Source organism: Pleurodeles waltl, chromosome 6, assembly GCF_031143425.1.
Source record: "Pleurodeles waltl isolate 20211129_DDA chromosome 6, aPleWal1.hap1.20221129, whole genome shotgun sequence".
NCBI lineage: Eukaryota > Metazoa > Chordata > Amphibia > Caudata > Salamandridae > Pleurodeles > Pleurodeles waltl.
Genome location: NC_090445.1, coordinates 372,057,589 through 372,073,335, shown reverse-complemented (window position 1 = coordinate 372,073,335; position 15,747 = coordinate 372,057,589). Strand labels below are relative to the sequence as shown.

Sequence of the window (15,747 nt, the reverse complement as noted above, 5' to 3'; positions counted from 1 at the left end):
AAGTAGCCAAAGACTATGTAGAGTTTTGTAGCTGGCTAGTGGTTTCTTTCATGGTAGAGTATTGGTATTAGTGCTTTAGGTGGAAGCGTGATCAATGCAGATGGTCCAAGACCTATAAATCACGCAGCTCTAGGGATTGCTAGGGTACTCTGGCAATCGGGCTGATTAATTGCGAAGAAGTTGTTTATAACTTTCACTTTACCAAGACTAAAATGGCAACACTGAGTAGTCTGGCAGCAATGGTTCTTCTAGCAGCAGGAAAAGCCGATTAAGGACATGCAAAGAAGTAAAAAAGGAAGAAAAGACTAGGGCCTCTGGATAGACCCATAGGGCAAAGGCATGGCTATGGAGAACCGAAAATATCAGGAGGAAGACCCTAGTCGGGGGAGCGGACTATCCTTATGCCATGCAACAAGAGAGATTAAACAGAGGGGGCACCAGGGGTAAGCAAACAGTAATGTGAACTATATGGAGCTTCAGAGCATAAAGACCTAAATCCCACAAATAGAGACTGTAAGAACACTTTCACCAGGAGGGATATCAGTACTCATCAAATGCAGCTAGGAGAACCCCTTGAAAGCAGCCAGACGCATTACCTGTTATAAAGCAACATTAATAATAAAACTTAGAAAAGCACATGACCATCTAAAAAGGCCTCTTGTGGGTAAGTAATGAAGCACACGGTCATGGAATTTAACATGTTTTGCATTTTCTTACTGTGCACCTGACCTGAATAGTAGTGGTTGGTGAAATATTTAGCTGAAAAAACACGAAGTAGTACAAGTCAGTGCTTTTGTGGTCCACCTTCAGAGTACATTTTATTTGCCTCACTGCCAGGCTACAGCAAAGGGATAAATTCCATGCCTGAACACTAACTGCTCAGGATGCCCATCTGCCTGAGCGCTGCAAAAAAACCATTCTAGAAATATACTAGGTGTCCCAGCTAATCTGATTGGCTACCAATCAGACTGTCTGAAACAGAGTCGTTTCATGACTTCTGGTTGGCTACCTATCAACAACTAGAAATGCGGTCTGCTTTTAGATTATACTGATTGGCTGCTAGTCAAACACTCTGACCAGCAGCAGCCAATCTGGATCAGTGTCACTTGTGGGGCTTTCTGATGGGAAATCTCGAAGAAATCTTTGGCCCCTGTGGGATACCATTCTTGAATGCTTGCGTATTTTCTGTGTGTGGAAGTGGATCTGAAAATGGTGAACTTTCTTTCTGACCTGTTTCTGCAAACAGCAGACAGGGAAAGCTTTCTGATGTGCCCATCCCTACTGAAGAGTGCATGATAGCAGACGCGGATTTTTGGAGAAAGCACTCTCAGTAACAGAAGAGAAACGTTTCTGTGTCTGCAGCAAAGATCTGCTTCAGCTGTGCCAGGCAGAGGTTTGCCAAGGTTAAAAATGAAAACTGTTCATCTGGTTGATATAAGCACCTTTTGTTTAAAAAAATAACTGCTGTGGAGCAACCAAGTAACACTTTCACCCTTCTGCAGCAGGTCTTGTCCCAGAAAGGTGCGGGGAGGTGTGCTAAGAGAATGGAATGGCAAAATGATGGGAAGCATCCATTCGTGGCACCTATATTGTAAACTTATGCTTTTGAGTGTACTTCCTCTTTCTTTAAGACTTTACAGGAGAATTGCTTGTGCTAAATTGGAAAGGGAAGAGAACTGTGGAACAGAGGAAGTTTAAAGCTGACAAGACAGGGAAGTTGAGGTAGAATGAAGGTGTGGGAATGAGAATGTGCAAGGACGTCTTCGTTGCTCTAGGTGCGATCTCCCTCTGTGGAGGTAAAGAAAACTGACGTTTTAATTGGTCAGTAGGTGTCAAAAATGCGAGTTGACAGCTAGGTCCAATAAATGGCATACAAGAGGAATTAAGGACTGGTATGGTAGGTTATCACATAGGCAGAAGAAGAAGATAACCAATGGATCCCAGAAGAGGATGGGGCAGTGGTAGGCACATGTAGGTAGGTTACTCACGGGAGGAGGGAGAAATTTAAGATTCAAAGCTGTATTCGTGAGTTTGGAAGCCACAGTGTATAAGGCAGCAGAGACAGGTGTAGACATGTTCTCTAAGCATAGATGTATCTCAATAAAGTTGTCTTTTCCACAATATAGGGTGCATGTTATTAATGAGTCTGTACTGCCCATTACCAATGGCACAACCAAAGCTTGCATCTCCCTAAAACTGGCTATTAAGGAAAAAGCGGAATGAGTGTAGGGGAAGAAATTGAGTTGGTAGATGAGGCAGATAGAAGTAGGAAGGCTATGAGGGAGCAGCATGTAAGCCGAAAGGGGTGTGGAAGAAGAAGCTACCAGAAGTGGGACTTCAGGGAACTATAAATGAGGCAGGAGAACTTAACCAACACTAGAAATAAAGAGAAGATTAGGGAATACAATTACATATAAGGAGGAAAGGAGTGAGGGGATAGAGTTTGAAAAATAAGGGCAGTTGGTAGGTGGGAAGGGAGTCAAAAGTGATGAATAAATATTACTTCCCTAACTGCTTTTACTCTTTAAGTTATTAGGTGATGTGAAAAGCAATGGAGACCCTCTGCATATTAAGATATATCTGGCCTTCATTTAGTCTTCACCAAGCCCTACCAATATACAAAATGTATCTTATGTAACACACACGCATTTCACTTTGTCATAATACATTAAACAAGAACATAAGTCAACATTCAGAAGCTTTGAATGGAAAAAATAATAGCCCTCTTACTGCTAACAAACTACTTAAGGCGTTAATTATAAAAAATGTGCTGTTAACACAATTATATGACCATCAGGAAGTACAAACACTTTGAATACTTATTTCATTTTGGTGTAGACCAGTCAGGTTTGCCAAAAAAGTTATTTGTGATGGTGTAAGAGAAAAAATTGTTGATGGTCATCAGTCTGGGAAGAACTTAAGCAATTGTCAAACATCATGAAGTCCATCCTTACACAGCAAGAAAGATTTACAAACCAAGAAGGTTCAAAACCTTTGCCAGTCTACCCATGAGTGGGAATCCCAGCAAATTCAACTCTAGATCAGATGGCATGATCCTCCTAGATATTGCAAATAACTTCAAAGATTTATACGGGGATCTACAGGACTCTCTCCGTATGGTATATGTTAGTGTTCCTGATTCTTCTTTTAGAAAAACACTGACTAAGTGTGGTTTTAATGGAAGGGTAACCATTAGTCTCTTCTTTAAAAAAAAAAAAAAAAAGGAATACTATTGCATGTCTAGGGTTTGCAAAACAGCATCTGGAACAATGTTCTCTGAACAGATGAAACCATAGTAGAGTTGTTTGGCTGTGATGCACAACAAACAACATGTTTGATGAAAAACAGACTCAAGAACTTCATGCCAACCCTCAAGCATGGAGGTGGAGGAGTGATGATGCAGCCGCACGACTTGGATGTCTCATCGTAATGGAGGGAGTACACCATGAATTCCTCTATGTACTAGTACATTCCATAGGAAAATATGAGAACCTCTGTCCAATAGCTAAGGCAGAGCTGAAAGTGGGTCATGCTAGAAAACAGTGATTTAAAACTCACCAATAAATCTTTGACTAAATGTCCGAAATGGAACAAAATAGGATTTTAGAATGGCTCTGTCAAACTGAGCCCAACACACTGAGATGCTATGATAGGACCTAAACAGAACGGTGCATAAATAAATGCCCACAAACACCACCTAGCTTAAGCAGTTTTGTAAAGAGGAACGAGTCAGAATTACTCCCGGCAATGTGAGAGGATGATAAACTCTTCAAGTTGGATAATGTAGGACAGATGATGGTTGAAAAGGGACGGAAGATTAAAGATAAAGAAGATGGAGACAAGGAAAGATGGAGGGAAGGAAGGTAGGATGCATGGAAAAAGCAGACAGAAGGACATATGGGTGGATGAAAAAAAGTACATAAAGGTTGGAAAGAATGAAAAAAGCAGGATGGAAAAATACAAAGAAGGGTGGCGAGAAAGAAGGGCAAAATGCTGTATGAATAGAGAGAAAGGAAAGAAAGGAAATGGAAGAATTTCAGCGTTCCCTCAGGGGGAGCAATCTCCTGAGCAAGTGCTGAGTTTCTTCGCCTCACCTGCTCACTCAGAGCTACTTGAGATATGGTTCAAAGACTAGAATGTTTTATTTTACTGGCTACTCCTTGGCCTCAGGCATGACTCAAATTATTCATCTATACATTAGCCATGTAAGAAAGTGAGTGAGTGTGTCCTGTCTGCCATTTCGTGCACGGAGTCCGGGCAATAACGTGACTTTACAAAAGAGCAAGCTTATGATTACTGGTATGCAACATATCTATTTTAGAACATGTGTCTGCGTAAAGTCAGTCTTTATAACTGTTTGACCCACTACATCCTCTCTTTAAAAGTGAATAGCTATACAATGATGTTAAGTGTGTGGAAGACTATATAGCCACTTGGTTAATGTCTGTAAAAGGTACGTTCCCCAGAAAAGCCATGGTGGCACCTTTCTTGCATATGCACTTGAGGTGAAGAATTGAAGTTGCCAGTTGGCATTCGCAAAAAAACACAACACACATTGCATCTTGCCAGGGAGGATTTAGAGCAGGCTTTCCCTTGGTGTGGTTGGGTAAATGTCAGAAAAAAGTTGATTAGAAGAGCACGCGGGTTTTTTGTGTTTTATGTAGTACATGATTGCTCTTCTCTCTACTGAAACGTGTAGGGAATGCTATGTTATGGATCAGAGAACAAAGTGGTGGATATATCATACACCCAACATCTGTAAAGAAGACAGAGGTAGATTTAAAATAGTAAATACTATTATGTTATCGTACCTATTGAGATATAGTGAAGTGGGGGCAAATTCAGGAGAGAGAAAGCTAAATGAAGGCCATTCTTGGGTTTAAAAATCGAGTCTGAATTGGTTCTGTTGCCACGTATACTATATGGTTTGTATCAGTCACTGACACAGTTGGGGAAACCCATGGCTGGTGTCCACGTTGATAAAATAAGATCACAGACATTGGCATGTGATACATTTCGATGACTACATTTGGTGGCAGGAACAATGTGGAAGTATATGAACAAATATTTGGGACTAATTTGTATTCCCCTATGAATTGCACCAGGCCCAGTTATCCCTTATTAGTGTATAGGGTGTCTAGCAGCTTAGGCTGATAGATAATGGTAGCTTAGCAGAGCAGCTTAGGCTGAACTAGGAGACGTGTGAAGCTACTACAGTACCACTTAGTGTCATATGCACAATATCATAAGAAAACACAATACACAGTTATACTAAAAATAAAGGTACTTTATTTTTATGACAATATGCCAAAGTATCTTAGAGTGTACCCTCAGTGAGAGGATAGGAAATATACACAAGATATATATACACAATAGCAAAAATATGCAGTATAGTCTTAGAAAACAGTGCAAACAATGTATAGTTACAATAGGATGCAATGGGGAAACATAGGGATAGGGGCAACACAAACCATATACTCCAAAAGTGGAATGCGAACCACGAATGGACCCCAAACCTATGTGACCTTGTAGAGGGTCGCTGGGACTATTAGAAAATAGTGAGAGTTAGAAAAATAACCCTCCCCAAGACCCTGAAAAGTGAGTGCAAAGTGCACTAAAGTTCCCCTAAGGACAAAGTAGTCGTGTTAGAGGAATAATGCAGGAAAGACACAAACCAGCAATGCAACAACTGTGGATTTCCAATCTAGGGTACCTGTGGAACAAGGGGACCAAGTCCAAAAGTCACAAGCAAGTCGGAGATGGGCAGATGCCCAGGAAATGCCAGCTGCGGGTGCAAAGAAGCTTCTACTGGACAGAAGAAGCTGAGGTTTCTGCAGGAACGAAAAGGGCTAGAGACTTCCCCTTTGGTGGACGGATCCCTCTCGCCTTGGAGAGTCGTGCAGAAGTGTTTTCCCGCCGAAAGAAAGCCAACAAGCCTTGCTAGCTGCAAATCGTGCGTTTGGCGTTTTTGGACGCTGCTGGGGCCCAGGAGGGACCAGGAGGTCGCAAATTGGACCTGAAGAGAGAGGGGACGTCGAGCAAGACAAAGAGCCCTCACTGAAGCAGGTAGCACCCGGAGAAGTGCCAGAAACAGGCACTACGAGGATGCGTGAAACGGTGCTCGCCGAAGTTGCACAAAGGAGTCCCACGTCGCCGGAGACCAACTTAGAAAGTCGTGCAATGCAAGTTAGAGTGCCGTGGACCCAGGCTTGGCTCTGCACAAAGGATTTCCGCCGGAAGTGCACAGGGGCCGGAGTAGCTGCAAAGTCGCGGTTCCCAGCGATGCAGCCCAGCGAGGTGAGGCAAGGACTTACCTCCACCAAACTTGGACTGAAGAGTCACTGGACTGTGGGGGTCACTTGGACAGAGTCGCTGGATTCGAGGGACCTCGCTCGTCGTGCTGAGAGGAGACCCAAGGGACCGGTAATGCAGCTTTTTGGTGCCTGCGGTTGCAGGGGGAAGATTCCGTCGACCCACGGGAGATTTCTTCGGAGCTTCTGGTGCAGAGAGGAGGCAGGCTACCCCCACAGCATGCACAAGCAGGAAAACAGTTGAGAAGGTGGCATGGGCACGGCAGGGGCCCCCAGGGGCCCCGCGACCCCCCCTACCGACATCCTGTTCATGGCGGCTTTCCCGCCATGAACTGGATGGCGGTAGGGGGGGTCAGAATCCTCACGGCTGCGGAGCGCGCTCCGCAGCCATGGAGGATTCCAAAGAGCAGCGGAAAGTCAGCGGGAGAATAAGTTTATTTCTGGTTACAACCCACAAAACGAAAATAAATTATAACATTTTAAATAACAGCGTGCAGTTTTATCTATACTTACTCTACATATTGGAGACTATTATCTACAGCACTTAACCATCCAACTCAAGTCATTGCTATTCATGGATGGTTTCTCCAGAGGTTCCCTTAAGGATATTCAAGATTTGACATCGCACTCTTTTTGTATCATTTAGGATCTCTTCTTTGTTGTGCTGCTACTGTTGAGTCTGGAATAATATATTTGTCCCCAGTCTGGGTAGGTTTCATTTTTCTTCCCTAGGTCTCAGATTCTAAGGTAGCTGGGGTTGAAAGGGAACTAACCTGCAATGGTGGTGTTTTATTACCAGCTCTTCAGTTGTCCCATCTGCAACTTGGAAAGTATCTCCCAAATGTTTGTTGTTTTTATACACTGAAATGCTTGGCATGCCGGATCTAAAGGAAATCTTTCTCTCGATTTCAAGTGTTACTGCTGTGAGAAAATATTAAAGGTGTTTTACCCATTAGCAACCCCCCAATGTCATTTTCATACAACCAGAATCTATGTTTGAGTCAACTCCATATTATTCGAGGCCTACTCTGCACAACTTATTTATACGTTTTATATATTGTGTACAAAGCCCAAGAACATCAGGAGCAGCATAATGTATATAAGAATATGAAAGCATGCTAATAGACAAAATAGATAGCAGTGCAGCTACATAAGGGAGCATAGGACCATATACACACAAGTTACTTGCCTTCTGTAATGAAATATCTGGTAGAGACATATTCTAGTTGCAGGTTCCTTACCTTACAATTTCCCCCAGGCGTCAGACTAGATCCGGAGATTTTTCTTTGAGCAATACCCTTGACCGTCGGTAGGTGGCGCTGGTCGACTCCGCGGGAGTCGTAGTCGCCGTGATGACGTCAGGAGTAGTACATAGACACCGCCTCAGTGCAGTGACGTCAGTTTCTTTTAACGACTTTCCACGCCAAAGTGCAGAGCCACTAAGAACACTGAGATTGGTGCGCCAGAGCTAAGGACCTAAAGGGAGAATCCCTGTCCCTAGAAGTCAGTTCGCAAGCAGGGTGGATGGGTGGGTTGGTAAGGAATCTGCAACTAGAATATGTCTCCACCAGATATTTCGCTACTGAAGGTAAGTAACTTGTACATCTGATAGAGACTTCTAGTTGCAGATTCCTTACCTAAGAATAGATACCCAAGCAATGCCATCCTCGGTGGTGGGCTGCAAACCAAGATCCTACAAGGAAGTCCTGCAAGACCGAATGGCCAAAGTAGCCACCCCGATGGAACCGACTGTCCAGGCAGTAGTGTTTAGCAAACGTGTGCAGGGAAGCCCACGTAGCTGCCTGGCAAATATCCAGGACAGGAACTCTGCGTGCCAACGCAGTGGAAGCAGCAATTGCTCTGGTGAAATGAGCATGCAAGCCCTTAGGGGATTGCTTCTTGCCCAAAGCGTAGCACATCTTGAAGCAAAGAAGTACCAATCAAGAGAGATGGTACGTTTTTGCACTGCCTTCCCTTTTTTCGCACCCACATAGCCGACAAAGAGTTGATCGTCCACCTGGAAATCTTTAGTACGATTAAGATAGAACGCCAACGCTCTTTTTGGGTCCTCAATGGAAGGATGTGGGGGGGGGTGTAAAAAGTAGGCAGGGTAATGAACTGGCCTACATGAAAAGGCGTAACCACCTTTGGAAGGAAGGAGCCTTATTGCGCAACACCACTTTGTCAGGGTGCACAGACAAGTAGGGAGGTTTGGACGAAAGGGCCTGAAGCTCACTCACCCTGTTAGCAGAGGTGATGGCAACAAGAAAGACAGTTTTGAAGGTGAGGCGCTGTAACAGACAATTGTGCATCAGCTCAAAGGCAGTACACATTAAATAAGTAAGGACAGGGGGGTGGAGCTTGCCCGGTCGCAAGATGGCTGCACTGTAGCGGAGCTCCGCCGGCCACCTCGCAATCCAAACACAATCCTTCGCTGGCAAGTGATTTCCGAACCCGAAAAAATAGGGCTTCTGCTGACAATAACTACCCGGAGGTGCAGGGTTGACTCCGGCTATATTTGGATCCGGAGAACGAGACAGAGAGCGCCGCGGCATACCGGCTCGAGCAAAGGAGGAAGCCGAGGGGCGGACCCTGGCAGTGCGGCCTGTCTGCTGCGCTACTTGGAAGCCTACATCGGGCCGGCGGCGGTGAGAGTCTGCCAGGGTGGAGTCTGGGTGCTGGAGTGGCCCGGTGTGCCAGAGGTCGTGGGGAGAGCGCACTAGGGGCTGGGTGCGATTACACAGCTGGAGGGCCTTGAAGTGGCCCGAAGACATTCGTGTGACCTAACGGCTTGCAGGCATGCAGGAGGACAACTGATGGTTGGAGTGCCCCTGGAGGAGGACGGCGGCGCGAGGTGGGGCCTGGCTTAGTGGCAATGGTGGAGTGTGCCCCTGAGGGCTCGTCGCGGCCGCCCTGCTGGTGAGGTGCGGGGCTGCTGGGCTGAGAACAAGACTGTGGGACGGGGACAAAATTTGCCCCATTCGAGCTGAGCAGGTGGCACTGGAGAAAGTGCAGTTCTGGCACGACTGGATGGCCCTGGGATTGAATTGCTTGCTGGTAGGAGCTGAGCCCCCCTGCACACTGGTTGCTTGTGCTGGGCGTATCCAGAACTGGGAGATGCTTATGCCCTGGTGCTCTATACGTGGACCCACCTGCACCCCTCAAGGACTTGGACCATATTGTGTTCCTGGCTGGAGGCCTGGGGTGCTTTTGTTGGTGCTGCTGGTCAGCGGGCGTGAGGTGCCTGGATGCGGAGGTGTGCTTATCCGTCCAGGGGTGACATTCTTGGCCGGTGATCGCTACAGAGGTGGCAACGGGGAGAGAGTCTTGCACCCCAGCGCCCACGGATTGGTGTGTGACGTATGTCCTCCAGGGTGCACAAAATGGGTAAGACAGACAAGAACCAGGCTAAGCTACAGTTCGACCGTCACAAGTCAAATAGCCCCGCGGGTGACGGAATGGAGACTGGGTCAGAGAGAGGACCTGATATGCCCTCTGGTGAGGAACAAGGTTTGCATCAAATTTTGGTGGCAATGCAGCACAGCTGAACCCAGATAGATGGCAAGGTAGACTCCCTTTCATACCGTATGGATAGAATGACTGAACATTTGAATAAGCATGCAGAGCATCTTGATCAATCGGAGAGGCGAGTGTCAGAAGTGGAGGATGGACAGACGCAGCTCGCCACAAGCCATGTTAAGCTAAACAAAGAGTTAAACTCTTTACGGCTGAAGGTGGATGACTTAGAGGCCAGGTCCCGGAGGAACAACCTACGTACAGTGGGAGTCGCAGAGTCTACCACGATCGACAATATGGAGGGCTTCATTGAACGTTTACTGGTGCAATTGCTGGGGCGCACCACCTTCTCTGATCTTTTTGTCGTGGAGAGAGCCCATCGATCCTTGGCGACCCATCCGCCTCCAGGTGCTCCTCCACGCCCTATCATAGCGAGACTGTTGAACTATAGGGATGGCGACGCGGCCCTACGCCGCGCCAGGCAACTGAAAACTTTGCATTATGAAGGCATGACAGTCTCCCTTTATCCGTACTTCACGTTGCAAAGAGACAGTTAATAGATGGGAAGAAACAACTGAGAAACCTACACTTGGAATACAGAATGCTATACCTTGCTAAATTGAGAGTAGAAGGGGATGGGAGCTCGCTTTTCTTTTTTTTTTTTTTTTTACAGATCACAAGAAACTAGATCAGTTTATAAAGCGCAGGGTGGCAGGTAAAGGAAGTAGCAGTGCGGATGATACAGATTCCTAGTCAGATGGGGGTGGACTCTATGCATACACAATCCTGGAATGGCGGTGATTCAGGGGCTCTGGTCTTCCTGGGTGACTGCGTTGCCGCCGGGTCCCAGAGTTAGTTAGTATGTGGCTCCTTGGCCAAGGACCTATTCTGACCATTCCCTGGTCCCATTGATGATGACCTTGGATGCAGCATTGATTCCACCGTTCTCGTGGAGGTTCCCCCCATACTCTCTGCTAGACTCTGTCTTCTGAGATGAACTGGCCACAGCGATTAAAGATTTTTTTCAGACCAATAAAGGTTTGGTAGCTAGTGTAGGCTTAGTGTGGGAGACATTCAAAGTCTTTATCAGGGGGTTTACTATAGTTAAACAGGCTGGAGTTCTGAAATCGATTAGGGGACGCTTGCAGCTGTTGGAGCCGGACCAGGCACAACTAGAGCAGGACCATCAGTATGCGGCAGTCAGCCAGACACTAGGGCACATACATGCTACGTTACTGGAATTTCAGGATACGGCCCTCGAGGAAGTTCAGCATCTGGCAAAATATGCTACTGCACGAGCGTATGGGGAAGGTGAAAGACCTAGCTCGTTACTGGCAAATCTGATAAATCCCAATCGAGAAAAAGATGTGATTATATTCGTGCAGGCAGGGGATGGCAGTGAGCTCAGGGACACAGAACATATATTGGCTAGATTTTGTGAATATTATCAATCTCTGTATACCTCCATGGTCACTCCAGATCACGAGGCGCTGTTGGACTATCTCACACACATTACTATGCCGCGATTAACAGATGCTGATAGGGAAACCCTAATGGCCACTTTGATGCTGGAGGAGATGGACGGAGCACTGGGGGGAATGGCGGAGGGTAAGGCCCGGGCCCTGATGGGGTAACTGTGCGTTTCTACAAAGCCTACAAAAACCTGCTGCTACCACAATTAAAGGATGTTTATGAGTAAATGGTGGAAGGGGGGCTTATGCCGCCATCGATGCGGGAAGCAATGCTGATCACAATGCTTAAGCCAGGGAAGCTGCCGGAGCAGTGCTCATCCTACCGTCCGCTGTCGCTACTTAATGTAAATGTTAAAATCTAGGCTAAACTTTTGGCGGATCGCCTGGCCAGAGTGCTACTGATCCAGCTGGAACAGGCGGGATTTGTTCCGGGCCGTAGCCTGACTATGAATCTCCGTACGCTGTTTGGTACAATACAGAATATGAACCCAAAGTTAAAAGCAGTGGCGTTTTTTTTTTTTAGACGCCGAGAAGGGGTTTGATTCAGTCGAGTGGTATTTCATGAGGGCCGTCCTGCAGCGGTTTGGTGTGGGGAACATCTTTTTACGCCTGGTGTCCACATTATATGGGGAGCCATCAGGTAGGCTCTGCATCAATGGAGTGGTGACGGAGGCTTTTTGGATCATCAGAGGCACCAGACAGGGGTGCCCACTTTCCCCCCTGTTGTATGAGCTGGTGGCAGAGCCCCTGGCGTGCGCCCTGAGGGAGTACCATGGACACCGCAGCCTGCGCTTTTGGGATTATACCCTTGTGCTTTCGACCTACGCAGATCACACACACTATTATATGTCAAAGGTCCGCAGCACAATGTTGCTCCAATCCTCCGAGAGATTACAATATACGGCGTGCTCTCTGGCCTCAAGATCGACTGTAGCAAATCTGTTATGTTTCCCCTGACAGCTGAGACAACACAGGTAGATGTGGGATTCCCTCTCAAGTGGGAAGTAGAGTCAGTAAGATATTTGGGCATCAAAATCTACACAGATCCTAAGATAGTAGTGGTCGATAATTTCGATGCCGCACTCCAGAAGTTGGCAGGGGATGTAGAGAGATGGATCAGGCTTCCGTTGTCCTTGGTGGGTCGCATTGCACTCATGAAAATGGTGGTGCTTCCTCGGTTTCTATTCCTTTTCCGGAACATCCTGATGTTGCCAAAAACCTATTTTAAGGCACTGAGGGTATTGCTCATTAGATTGACCTGGGCAAGTAAGCAGTTCCAAGTGAGCTTGCGCACTCTGACTCTCCCGTACGAACTGGGGGGGGGGGGGGGTCTAGGGGCTCCGGACCTGGAGACCTATGGTGTGGTTGTGCATGCTGCGGTGGCCCATCCCTGTTTCCATGGAGCTGGGGACACCCCATATTTAAAAATAGAGCGACAGTGCAAAATATTCCATACCCCGAACAGACGCTATGGAGAGTTTGCATCATTAAACTTGGTTACACGAGCCTGGCACAAACTCCTGCACAGACAGGGATTGGCTTTACTGTACTCTACACATGTGCCGTTGGAGTGGTGCACTTGGTTCGACCTGTGGCGGGATCGAAAACTGATACATGCAATGAATGCCCTGGGTATTGGTACTATGGGGGAGCTGTTCACGGAGCGCATCATGACAAAATGGGACTCAATAGAGAATCAAACTGCCAGGCCTACTGCGCTACTTCGATATCAGTACCACAGGGTGAGACATGCTATGGCTGCTCTGTTAGGTGATGATATGTGGGAGCCCCCAGATGTACAGGCTGTCTATGTGGTGGTATTGAACGACCAACCTCGGCAATTGGTCTCCTGTTTATATATACAAATACAGAAGGTGCGCGCTCATGAGCTGGCAGCGGCGCAACTGGAGTGGCAAAGAGAGCTAGAGGTACAGATAACAGATGATCAATGGCACTACTGCTGCTCCATAACACGTACGATCTCTCTGAACGGCAGACATCGCCTCATTCACTTTAAATATCTAAATAGAGTATACTACACCCCTCTTAGACTCCATAGATATGGACTACGGGCTGATGCGAACTGTCCTAGGTGCGGTGAGGAACAGGCTGGCTTCTTGCACATGTCCTGGGCCTGCGAAGGGGTGCAGCGCTTTTAGAGAGCAGTGTTTGGTGAACTGGGAACAAAAGTCGGACAACAAACAGATTCTGAACCAATAATAGCACTTCTGGCATGGGATAGGCAGTTACCGAAAGCATTCAGAAAGCTGTTGGCGATCAGGTTGCTGTTGGCCAAGAGACGCATTGCTATGCGATGGGACCGAGGTCCGGTTCCAACAGAGGAAGACTGGCATAGAGACATACACAAACAGATAACTATAGTGAACTGCTCCCCACAACAAATAGGCCTGCGAAACATTGGGATATCTATAAGCAGTATTTGATTTGCAAGGAAACGGGTGAGCCGGAGGCGAGTGACCCTGTGTGATAGGAGGTGAGAGAGCTGGGAGTTGTGTGAATGTGGCTAGGACCCTTGATGTCACATGTACGTGGAAGACTCCGGACCAGGTCATGAGGGCCAGTGTCCGTGTCTCTTGATTATGTACTATCTGTTAATATATTCTGTACATGACTGCAATTGCATATCTGTAAGTGGAACTATTCAAAGCATAAATAAAAGTTTAAAAAAAAAAAAAGTAAGGACAAGATTGAGGTCTCACTGAGGCATGGTAAATGGAGTGGGAGGAAATAAATGGGTGAGACCTTTTAGGAATCTACTCACAATAGGAGATTTAAAGAGTGATGGCTGATCAGGTAACCTAAGAAAGACCGAAATGGCAGATAAATACCCTTCAAGGGTGCCCAAAGCAGAGCACTGTTGGGCCAAAGAAAGAATGAACAAAAGAATCTCAGATAGAGGGGCAGAGAGGGGATCAACAGATTTGTTGGTGCACCATACCACAAATGTATGCCAACAACAGGCATATACAGTTTTGGTTGACGCCTGGCTGCCAAGATATCATCACAGACTTCGAGTAGAAGATCAAAAGTCGTCAGCTGTTGATGCTCAATCTCCACTCATGAAGGCGGAGATTGGACAGGTTCGGGTGGAGAACCGTCCCCTGTTGCTGCGATAGAAGATCCGCCCGAAAAGGCAGTCTGAGTGGTGGATCGATGGCCATACTCAATTGCTCTGGACCATACTCTCCGTGCCCAGTCCGGAGCCACCAAGATGACTTGGGCCCGGTCGTTCCTGATCTTCTTGAGAACTCTGGGCAGAAGTGGTATAGGCGTAAAGGAGGCCGGAGTTCCACTCAAGACGAAAAGCGTCTCTGAGCGAGTGCCGCCTTGGAAACTCCAACGCACAAAACAGCTGACAGTGTGCATTCTCTGCGGAGGCAACAGATCTAACCAAGGCTCTCCCCACTGCTGAAAGAGACCTTGCGCCACCTCCGAATGGAGACACCAATCGTGATCGGCTGTGCATCGATGGCTGAGTTCGTCTGCTCTGGCTGTTTGCTAATGTGATCAGGTGTAGACATGTGCTTCTAATTGGGTGTGGTGAATCATCCACATGTGGAAACTCAAATTCCTGATTGGCTATAAACAGCAGGGTGAAGCATGCCTCCCTGCTTGGCCTTGTTTTGCTTTCTGATCTCAGCATCTGATTCGGCAATCCAGCCCCTGCTGTCATCCTGGTTTTCAGGACTTTTGAGGCAATTATTTTCTTTGTTCCTGTACCAGCTGACACCAGGCGTTCCTCCAGCACTCCAGAAAAGACTGCAACTAAGTGACTAGTATTCACCAGGGAATTTGTTCTTTGAGCGCCGCACTTTCCTAGAACAGCTGGTGTATTTCAGACCTCGTATTTTGGAGTGCTCATCTTGAAGAGACAAATGCATTTCTGAACATTCTACATTATTATTATAGTTACTTGCCTAAATGTGCTTCAGGAAATCTGTTTGAGCTCAAGTACTAAAAAAAAAGTGACAGTGCAAATTTAAAAGAGCATTTAAGTGACTTTTCTTTCTCTAATAGCATAGCTCTTGGATTTAAATTGTGTCATTCATGCCTGTGTGTCAGGTTTGAGGAATTTGCTTTTTGAAGGGTTTTTCACACACAGAGTGAAACCAAACCAAACTGTGCCACCCTAACTGTTTGAACCCAGAGTGGACATTTGTATTTCTTGGATTGTTTTTGTTCCTTTTAGTTTAACCCTATGCATGCAGGAAAGTTATATGTGATATAATTAATGCCCTTGTTTGTCTTTCTTGTGCATGATAAGTGCAACCACAATTCTAATTGTAGTGTGCAACAGTGAAACTCTGTGAAGTCAGCCCTAGTGTTGCAGTACTTATTATGGTATTCAGTTTGGGTTTTTGGTAATGCAGTGTTAGTAATTGTGCCAACAGTTATTATTATCCAAGAAAAATCTTGGAGCAACCCGG

The 15,747-nt window shown here is 46.5% G+C and overlaps 1 protein-coding gene across 3 annotated transcripts in view; it reads right to left on the bottom strand.

The window, feature by feature from the left end:
- Positions 1-15,747, bottom strand: part of NFATC4 (nuclear factor of activated T cells 4) — a 420,369-nt gene that overhangs the window by 313,913 nt on the left and 90,709 nt on the right. The gene's annotated exons all lie outside the window — the stretch shown is intronic.